Consider the following 9,708-nt stretch of genomic DNA (forward strand, 5'->3'; position numbering starts at 1 on the left):
CGCTTAACCGACTGAGCCACCCAGGCGCCCCAGGAATAGCTATTTGGATTCCTCATGTTGTTTCAGGCCCCAGAATGGGGCTCTGGCTTTGAACCTCACTCCCAGTTCTGAAGTCCCAGCTCTGTTAGCCCACACCACGCCCACATATCTCTTCAGGATTAGAATGTTGGCCCCAAACGCTGCCCACCTGACGGGGATTCTTACCCTGCTCAGCTCTTCCCAATTTTCTCCCCTGGTAGATGGGGTTCTAATTCCTGTAACTCCTGGTTATTCTCTGGAAGTGAACAGATCTCTTAGAATCATAGTGCAGCTTACTTTTCCCCAATATTCTTACCTGACCACCTAGAATTTCAGACTTCTGTGTCCAGGAAAGGGAATAATTTCCTGGTATCGATACTTTGTCTTTTATTACATCTAAGTTTTCTCTTTTCTTTTTTAAAGTTTATTTATTTTGAGAGAGAGAGAGAGAGAGAGAGAGCGTGCTTGCACGAGTGGGGGAGGGGCAGAGAGAAGGAGAGACAGAATCCCAAGCAGGCTCTGTGCCATCAGCACAGAGTCTGACACGGGACTGGAACCCATGAACCGCGAGATCACGAGTCGAGCCGAGATCATGAGTCAAACGCATGGGGCACCTGGATGGCTCAGTCAGTCGGTCAAGTATTGCCTTTGGCTCAGGTCATGATCTCACCGTCTGTGGGTTTGAGCCCCGCATCAGGCTCTGTGCACAGCTCGGAGCCTGGAGCCTGCTTCAGATTCTGCGTCTCCCCCTCTCTCTGCCCCTGCCCTGCTCGTGCTCTGGCTCTTTCTCCTTCAGAAATAAATAAACATTAAAAAAAAAAAAAAAAAAAAAGAGATGCTTAACTGACTGAGCCACCCAGGTGCCCCAAACATCTAAGTTTTCTTGATCTGTACCCATTGGTACAGGCCAACCAAAGGAACAGGCCAACCAAATCTGTGGTTTGGAGGTGTCCTTAAATTGCTCAGGCTCTAGAGCTAAGACAATTTCTCCTGTCCCATCTGGGCCCCGCTCATTTACCCAGCCTTCTGCTACTGCTCCCTGCCTCAAACGAAATCCCAGGTCTCACCTCGAATGCCATCAACTTCAGGAAGACTTCCTGATCTTTCTCTTCTCCCCAGCTGGGTGGGGCTTGTTCATTTCCAAAGGATCCCTTATTTTCACTCAATTTATTTCACACTTGTACTACAATCCCGTGTTTGTCTCACCCTTCTTACTGGATTGCAAATTCCTTCAGGGAGCTGTCTCACATCTTGTAACTCTTGAGGCTTATGAACGGAAAATAGAATTGAATTAAAAAGAAAACCATATTCTTAACATCACCATTTTTTACAATTGTATTCCCCACCCCAGCCCTCAGATCGGAGAGGGCTTAATAGTTCAATGAACACAGATGTAATTATTTAAGCCTTTCTAGAAAGAAAGTTCCCTTTCTCTCCATAGCAAAAAGACCAGACAATCTTGGGTTAGGAGAGAATGTAGGAGGAAATGGGACTCAGGACTAGGGGACTCTGGGAATTCAGAGAGAGAAAGCCTTGTGTTTCTGGTGTCAGGGGAAAAAAAGCTTGTGCTGTGAGCAGACACCAAGAGCATATAGTAAATGACAGTAATAAAGCAGGGGCCAGACACTCGGGCGTTGACACCTGTAACTAAAAGATATTTTTATAGCTCTGCCAAGGAGTCATGTTATCATTTCCTTTATTATTAAGCAGCTGGTGCTCCCGAGATGCCCCAAGCCTTTACTTCCTTTATGCTCTCTTAGCAGTGATATTTATTACTGCTGTCTTCTCCCATTTGTCTGCTGGGATTATTATCCTACATGACTCTATGTCTCCAGAGTAAATGGCTCCTTTGGAGGGTGTAAAATATGCCACATCCTCAACAAGAGACACAGGTTTCTAGTACGGACTCAGTAACTGAAGCTCCAGTGAAATTAGAAGCCAGTCTCTTGGCACAAGCCTGACCGTTTCAATAATCTTTGGACTTCAAAGTTGTTTCCTCCCTGTTACAGCTCTCTTTCCTCTCTTTCACAGGCATATTAAAAGGAAAAGGAACCCTTCAGAATCTTCTGGAAGCCCTTCTTCTCCCTGCTTCAACTGGCTCCACTCTGGGTGGGCTTAGTGACAGCCAAATTTTCTGTGCCCAGTTAACGAAAGAGCCACACGCATCCCTGCTGTTTTTGTGGGTAGTGCAGAGGGGAATATTCCGTATGCAAATGGTACACAGTCTAGGAAGGAAGAAGCCAACCAAATCTGTGGTTTGGAGGCCTGGGAATGAGGAGTTAGACAATCAGCGTGATGAAATAGGCTGGAGACTCATGAAATCCTCAGCTGGTACTGGAGTCCCCTCGGCCATTACACGCTCAGCCCTCCCGACCCCCCAAGACCCTGGCCAGAGGTAGACAGAGATCGACTGCAAAGTACGCATGTTGCATCCAGTCAGAGCTGCCTGAGAAGGCAGTTCACAAAAATGGGAGCCGGATTAGACGTTAGAGGGAAGGCTACCAGGGAGATACTAAATCAGGGACTGTGCAAGTTCATACCCTAAACGGAGGCACATGGTCTCAACAAATAGAAGGCCAAGGCTAAAGGTCTAGCCGTGCTCTTGTAGAATTTAACACTACAAATTCTTGGGGCACTCCTGTTCATTATTTAAAAAAAAAAAAAAAAAAAAAAAAAAAAAAAATATATATATATATATATATATATATATATATATATATATATATAATAAATTAAAAATAAATTCTATTTGCTTGCAAGCCGAAGGTATCATCTGTCTCTCCAAAATGTATCCTAGGGGGCACCTGGGTGGCTTAGTCGGCTAAGCGTCCGACTCTTGATTTCAGCTCATGTTTTCTCGGTTTTCACGAATTCGAGCCCTGCTTTGGGCTCTGCACTGTCCATGCAGCACACGCTTGGGATTCTCTCTCTCCCACTCTCTCTGCCCCTCCCCTGCTCTCTCTCTCTCAAAGTAAATAAATAAACTTAACAACAACAACACCTAAAATGTATCCTGAATCTGACTCACTGTACCTTCTCTACCGGGACCACCCTTGCACAAGCCACCAAGTTCACTCCCCTGAACAAACGCATTGAGTCCCTAACTGGTTCCCCGTGTCAACTCCCGGGGAACTATGTGGAGTTCCACTATGCTATGTGGAGGTCCTATCTGCTCTCCACATAGCAGCCAGAGCCATCTTCTTAAAAAGTAAATTGAATCCTGTCGTTCCCCTGCTAAAACTCTTCAGTCATTTCCACTTTCACCGAGGATGAAATCTGAACTCCCGCCCACAGTTTGCAAATCTCTGCAAAGCTGCCCACGTCCCCAGCGTGTTCCCCTTACTTTCCCTTCCCTCGCTGCAGGTCAGACACTGAGGCCTTCTTTCGGTTTCTGAAACATGCCAAACTCGCTTCAGCATCTTCAACTTTGCATTGACTATTTTCTCTTCCTCAAACAACTCCTCCTGGATCGCCACAAGTTCTGGCTCCTTCTCAGACTCGTCTCAGCTCAGATACCTTCAGAGGAGCTTTCCCCATCCTTCTGGCAAGTCCATGGCTGTGTTTAATTTTCTTCTTAACACTTATCCTTATCTGAAATTGTTGTTTACACATTTATTTTCTCATTTTTCCCAGCACACTCTGAGAGAAAAGATATTGAATTGTCTCATTAACTAATGCTTTCCTGTGTGGCAGATTCTCGATTGATGTTGAATGAATAAAAGATATACACAAGGATTTAATAAGCATACTTTGACGTCCAGAGTAAGCCCATCTAAACGGTAAGTTCATTTATGTTGGTATGACTTGTTCTTAGGGACTCCAGTCTGATTCTGCTTTGGTAGCATTAAGTTATGTATTTAATCATCTCTCCTAACCGTTTGTTAGAGATTCTCCAGTCTCTGCTTTTCTGGAAAGGACAATAGAATTCAGGGCTTTGGGGGGCGCCTGGGTGGCTCAGTCAGTTAAATGTCTCACTTCAGCTCAGGTCATGATCTTGCAATTCGTGAGTTCGAGCCCCGGTTTGGGCTCTGTGCTGACAGCTCAGAGCCTGGAGCCTGCTTCAGATTCTATGTCTCCTTCTCTCTTTGCCCCTCCCCTGCTCACACTCCGTGTCTCTCTCAAAAATAAGTAAACATTAAAACAATTTTTTAAATAATAATTAAAAACAAGAACTCAGGGCTTTGGTCTTTCACTTTCCCACAATTGCTCAGAATTACTGATGTGGGTCTGACATTGCTTTTGGTATGTTATTTCAGCACTCTGGGATGAATCTGTCAGAGTCTGGATGGACACTTGACTTGTAGGAGAGAGACTGCAGAATCTCCTCAGTGCTTGTTCACTGAATTGGGGTTTCACTCCTTAGTTCTTCCCATATGCCTCCTGAGTCTATAGCACCCTATTTGGACCCACAGGAGTCCTATTTGGACTATTTGGGTCCTATTTGGACCCTTCACATGGTGGCTTATAATCTGTCGGCAATTTCCAGAATTGACTCTGCCTTGACCTCCCGGGTTCCTGCCAGGCCCCTACACTGCCTGTGTAGATAGATCGAGCCTAGCGCTGGGAAGAAACAGGGTAGGGTATTAAGATCTGGATCCTGGCTACCTGAGTTTGCATCCCAGCCCTGCCACGTGCTGGCCTTGGTCTTCGGTTTTCTCATCTATAAATGGTCCTGACTTTATCAGCTGGCCAGTACCCAGCTCCACTGGGACAGGACCCCTCTTTGTTCACACTAGTCCATTCGGGAGTGGGATCCAGAAGCTGGGCACCCCCACAGACCTCCCACATTGCCTGTGACACTGTACTTCACCGTTCAGCTCTGGTTTGGGGACCTCCCTGTTGGGATCACTGCCTAGTGCTTGTCACCAACCTCCCCACATGTCACGGGCCATCTGCCTGGATGGGCTTTTCTCATTATGTCTGCTGTGCCCTGTCTCCAAGGGCAGAAGACTTAAATTTCGAGTCCTAGACTTGGTTTGGAATGTCCTGCAGCCAAACTCCAGTTCTGATAGCCCCTAACATTAGGTGAAGCAACCGGTGGCAGAGAAAGAGCAAGGGGACTTTGACAAAGGACAGGGCATCTCGTCAGTCGTCACTACCAAACGGCTTTAGGGATGGCTTGTTAGTGTGGCTGTACAGAGCTATCTAATCAAGACTCAGCACCCACTTCTAAGATTTACGGACAGCCCAAGATCCCAGGTTGGCCTCCTAATTCTGCTTTTCCACTCTCGTGTTCCAGCCTAATTTCTTTTTTGGCCTTGCCTTATTTCTTTCACACGAGGGGGAATCAGAGCCAGGGAAAGCCTTTTAAAAATAAAGCATCTAACCTAACCTGCTGTGCTCTCAGTAGCCACTGCCTGTCAGGAATAGAGCCTGACACGGTTGAGGAATCGGATAGATATTCTCTGCGAGACGCTTCATGTTCCAAAGCTTATTAACCATATTTCTGATTAGCTAATTGCCTGGCACCCAATACGGATTCATTAGTTTTTTCATTGTATTAATTAAAAGAGGAAAGCAAAGTCTGAAGCAAATAAAGACCTAACCCCAAGGTTGGCAGCCGGTGAGGCTCAGCTGAGAGAATACGGGAGCCCAGGGGGCACCTGGGTAGCTCAGTCAGTTAAGCTTCTGACTCTTGGTTTCGGCTCAGGTCATGATCTCATGGCACCTGGGTTCACGCCCCACAACAGCCTCTGCGTCAGCCCAGTGGGTGGAGTCCAGAAGAATGGGAGTTCTGTGTTTGAGAGACATTAGGAGCTGTCCCAGGAGAGGAATACCTTGGCCGTATTCTCTCCTTGGAGGACTCTTTCCATTTCAAATATGGAAGAAACCTCATACAGTTCCTCCAATCCAACTCTCATTTAATAAAGGACAAAAGTAAGGCCCAAAGAAGGGAAATGGTTACCCCAAGTTCAAACCCCCTTTTTCCAGACTTGAGTGTGGGCTTCCTGAGATTTACCTGGATAGGTCTGGATTTACCTACCACCTCAGGTGTCATACATCCATACCCCACCCTTATCTTCTTGCCTCTGTTTTTCAACAATGTGTCTCAACACCCAGCAGGGAAAGAGTGGAGGAAGCCATCCTAATCCCTTAGGTCAAATGTGTTCCCTAAAAGAAAGGCCCAGAAGCCTCTAGCCCTCTCTGTGGCAGGACTCCTGGTGGAGCCTTGTTTCAATGCCCAAAGTAGATCCTGCAGGCTTGGGTGATGCCCATAGGCAGGGGGAAAGTCCTAACTGGATTAACAGGCTTGGTTTATGGGACCAAATCCCACTACCCTCACTTGAAAGCAGGCTTTTTGGAGCACAAATCAGCCGGTGATACAGACCAGATGGGTGCTCCCAGGAGGAGAGGAAGAGAAGTCCCCTGCTTGGCACCCCTCCCCCAGCCAGCCTGGTTTCTCTTTCTGCGGGTCTGACAAGGGGCAGCTGGTGACCCTGGGAGGGTCATAGGCAGAAACATTAGCTGAGGGCCTGTGGGCAAAGGCCAGCTTGGAGGAAGGGACATGATGGTCCCAGAGCACCCTTCCCTCAGAAGCAGGTGCTTACCAAGGGTCTCCTCTAAGAATTCAGGAAAGCTGGTACCCACAGGCCTTGTCAGAGCGTCCAACAACACCCTAGTCATCAGCTCTTTCCCCCTTGGACTCTGGCAGCACACTCCCTGGGTTTAAATTCTTGCTCTGCCCTAACTAGAGAGATCATCTTGAGCAAATTCCTTCACCTCTTGGCACCTCATTTTCCTTATCTGCCAAAGGAGAAAATAACTTATAGCATGACTCCTAATTAAGTAAAAGTAAGCTACTTCTGTTACCAGCGACCCGTTTCCAGGCAAGACAACTATAGGAACAAGACCAACCCAGGCGGCCCCTGGGTGGCCCCTAGGTGGCTCAGTTGGCTGAGTGCCTGACTTCAACTCAGGTCGTGATCTCACGGCTCGTGAGTTCGAGCCCCGCGTCAGGCTCTCTGCTAACAGCTCAAAGCCTGGAACCTGCTTCGGATTCTGTGACTCTGTCTCTCTCTGCCCCTCCCCTGCTCACGCTCTTTCTCTCTCAAAAATAAATACTAAAAAGTTAAAAAAAAAACACAAAACACCCAACCCAAAGCAAGGCTATAGTCAGCCTACAGCCTGACCCGAACAGAAAACCACCATAAAGTGCTCACACAACACCCCCTGAGCACTCAGGAGGCCCTACTTACATTCAGAAAGTTCCCGCTCAGGTTCCCACTCCCGGCCGGTCCGGTCCGATCCGATGTGCCAATGAGGAGGCGGGGCAGTGCTCCTTCCTGATTGGTTGGAAGCGCCTCGTGCTGATTGGTCGACAATAGCAGGCAACTCAGGCAGCTCATTGGCGCTTTTCGGAGCCGGGTCCTCTGTTTTAAGTCCGGCTTGGGGTAAGGGCTGATCTTGGTCGCCTCCTACTTCTTTTCCGTAGGAGAAGCGGTTTAACAATGATAGCCAATGGTAAGTGCCCCAGGTGCATAACGTGGTTCACTTGGACCTTGTTCTGATGGTCCTTTGTCTCCTTCTAATGGTGCCTGAAATTTGCAAAAGTTAGCCACAGGCATACCTTCTTTTATTACGCTTTGCAGATACTGTGATTTTTACAAATTAAAGGTCCTTTGTCTCCTTCTAATGGTGCCTGAAATTTGCAAAAGTTAGCCACAGGCATACCTTCTTTTATTACGCTTTGCAGATACTGTGATTTTTACAAATTAAAGGTTTGTGGCAACACTGTGCCGAGCAAGATAGTTGGCGCCATTTTGCAAGGGCATTTGCTCCTGTCTCTGCCACGTTTTGGTAATGCTCTCAATGTTGCAAGCTTTATCGTAGTGTTGTATTTGTTACGGTGATCTGCGATCCATGATTATGACTCCCTGGAAGCTCAGATGATGGCTACCATTTTTTAGCAATGAGGTATTTTTAGGTTTAAGGTATGGGCATTATTTGTTTAGATATAAGGCTATTGCTTACTTGATAGACTACAGTATAGTGTAAATATAACTTCTTATATGTACTGGGAAACCAAAAAATTCATTTGACTCACTTTATTGCAATATTTGCCTTACTGTGGTGGTCTGAATTGGAACCTGGATGAACTGGATGAGAAAAGGGCTCGCCCTCTCCAGGAGGTCAGAACCTCCATACTCCAAGGTATTCCTGGGAGTATACGCTTTTATTAGTATTATCATTAATCTTTAATATTTTTTCTACACAGGAAAAACTAAACATTTGGCCTAAGGTTTATGAGATACAGAGGCAGAGGGACTCCAGCTCCTGGAACCCATACTCAGTGACTGGAAATCCCAGGGATTCTTCTGGCCTTTCTGTGGCTTTTTGTAATCTTCTACCCCCCCCCCCCCCCCCCCCCCCAGCATTTGCCCTTTGCCTTGACTGGTTTGGCCATGGGAATTTTCAGGGGCATTCTTCAAGGACTGACATATTTTCTGATTCTTGGAAGCATCAGGATTCCAACATTTGGAAAGTGCCTATCTTGCTAGAGTGACTGAGTGGTAGAGTAAGCCTTTGATTCCAGACCTCGCTATATCATTTTCTACCTGTTCGACCGGAATAGGGCTACTTCACCTATCTGAGCCTCAGTTTCCTCACGTGCAAATTGGGAGAAGTGTTTGATCTACCTCACAGGACTGTTTGCTCTCCAAAAAGAGTATGTTTGAAATGCTACATTCAGGCTGTTATTTGTCACAGATAAAAGACAGGTGCCCACATTAAATACTGCGTGTCTTTGGACAAGTCGCTCAAGCTTTGTTAAGACTCAGCTTTCTCTTCTATTAAGTGGGGATGACTAAACCTAACTTCAATAGGATTATTGTGAGGATTACAGGAAATTCTGAATTGCAAGCACTCAGTACAGTAGCTGATACATTATAATAGTTATTATATAATATTGATGTTTTACCCACCCTCATACCCTGGGACCCTTAATACATGCACAGCTGTATACCTGCACAGCCACACAGCAGGTGTTTCTGAGAAGGACAAACAGTAGAATCCACTGATGACAGAACCACCCAAATGTCCCTGTTCTCACTTCTCCAGGCTCAGCTATGCAGGTATAATTTATATCTCAGAAGCTTCTTGGTAGATTTTTGCCTGGGGAAATAACAAAGCTTTGCTCTCTTTTCTCTTGCTTTTACTGTCTCATTAGCTTGGTTTTTGCTCCAAATCCCCTTGGAGGGGAGGGGGGAGGGGGAATCCTAGTTGTATTTCTGGCCAGGAGGTGCACGTGGCCATGGCTGCCTGTAGGGTTCTGACCTCCTGGAGAGGGAGAGCCCTTTTCTCATCCTGCAGCTGCTACCAGAGCATGTCCGGTGCTTTGACTTGACCCCATCCGGAACAGGTAGGGAAGAGTGAGCTGTAGTTGTTAGGAAGGTTTAGTTTGGAAGGAGGAGTCCCATGTTCTTGGCAGGTGTGGCTTTCTTGCTGGGGATGAAGGGTGAGGTGGGTGTGGAGTCTGAAAGGCTATGTTCTCCTTAAAAAAAAAAAAAAAAAAAAAAAAAAAAAAAGATTTCCAGTTATTTTACTAGCAAAATGGATTTATTCAGGAATAACACAATTGCAGTGCATGACAAGGAAACTATCACAAAAACCATAGGCAAGTCCCACAAAGTAGAGGAACATTATTTAATGGAGAAGAAGGAGGAAATTGGGAGGGGATGTTCTGAAGGAAAG

General features: G+C 46.4%; 1 long non-coding RNA gene across 1 annotated transcript in view; it reads right to left on the bottom strand.

The window, feature by feature from the left end:
- LOC122199571 overlaps window positions 1-7,258 on the bottom strand; it is a 30,909-nt gene extending 23,651 nt beyond the window's left edge. Inside the window, exon 1 of the long non-coding RNA XR_006193564.1 lies at window positions 7,215-7,258. This is a non-coding gene — a long non-coding RNA (uncharacterized LOC122199571). The remainder of the gene's footprint in view (window positions 1-7,214) is intronic.
- Between the last annotated feature and the right edge of the window lie 2,450 nt (window positions 7,259-9,708).

The sequence above is a fragment of the Panthera leo genome, chromosome D1, assembly GCF_018350215.1.
Source record: "Panthera leo isolate Ple1 chromosome D1, P.leo_Ple1_pat1.1, whole genome shotgun sequence".
Taxonomy (NCBI): domain Eukaryota; kingdom Metazoa; phylum Chordata; class Mammalia; order Carnivora; family Felidae; genus Panthera; species Panthera leo.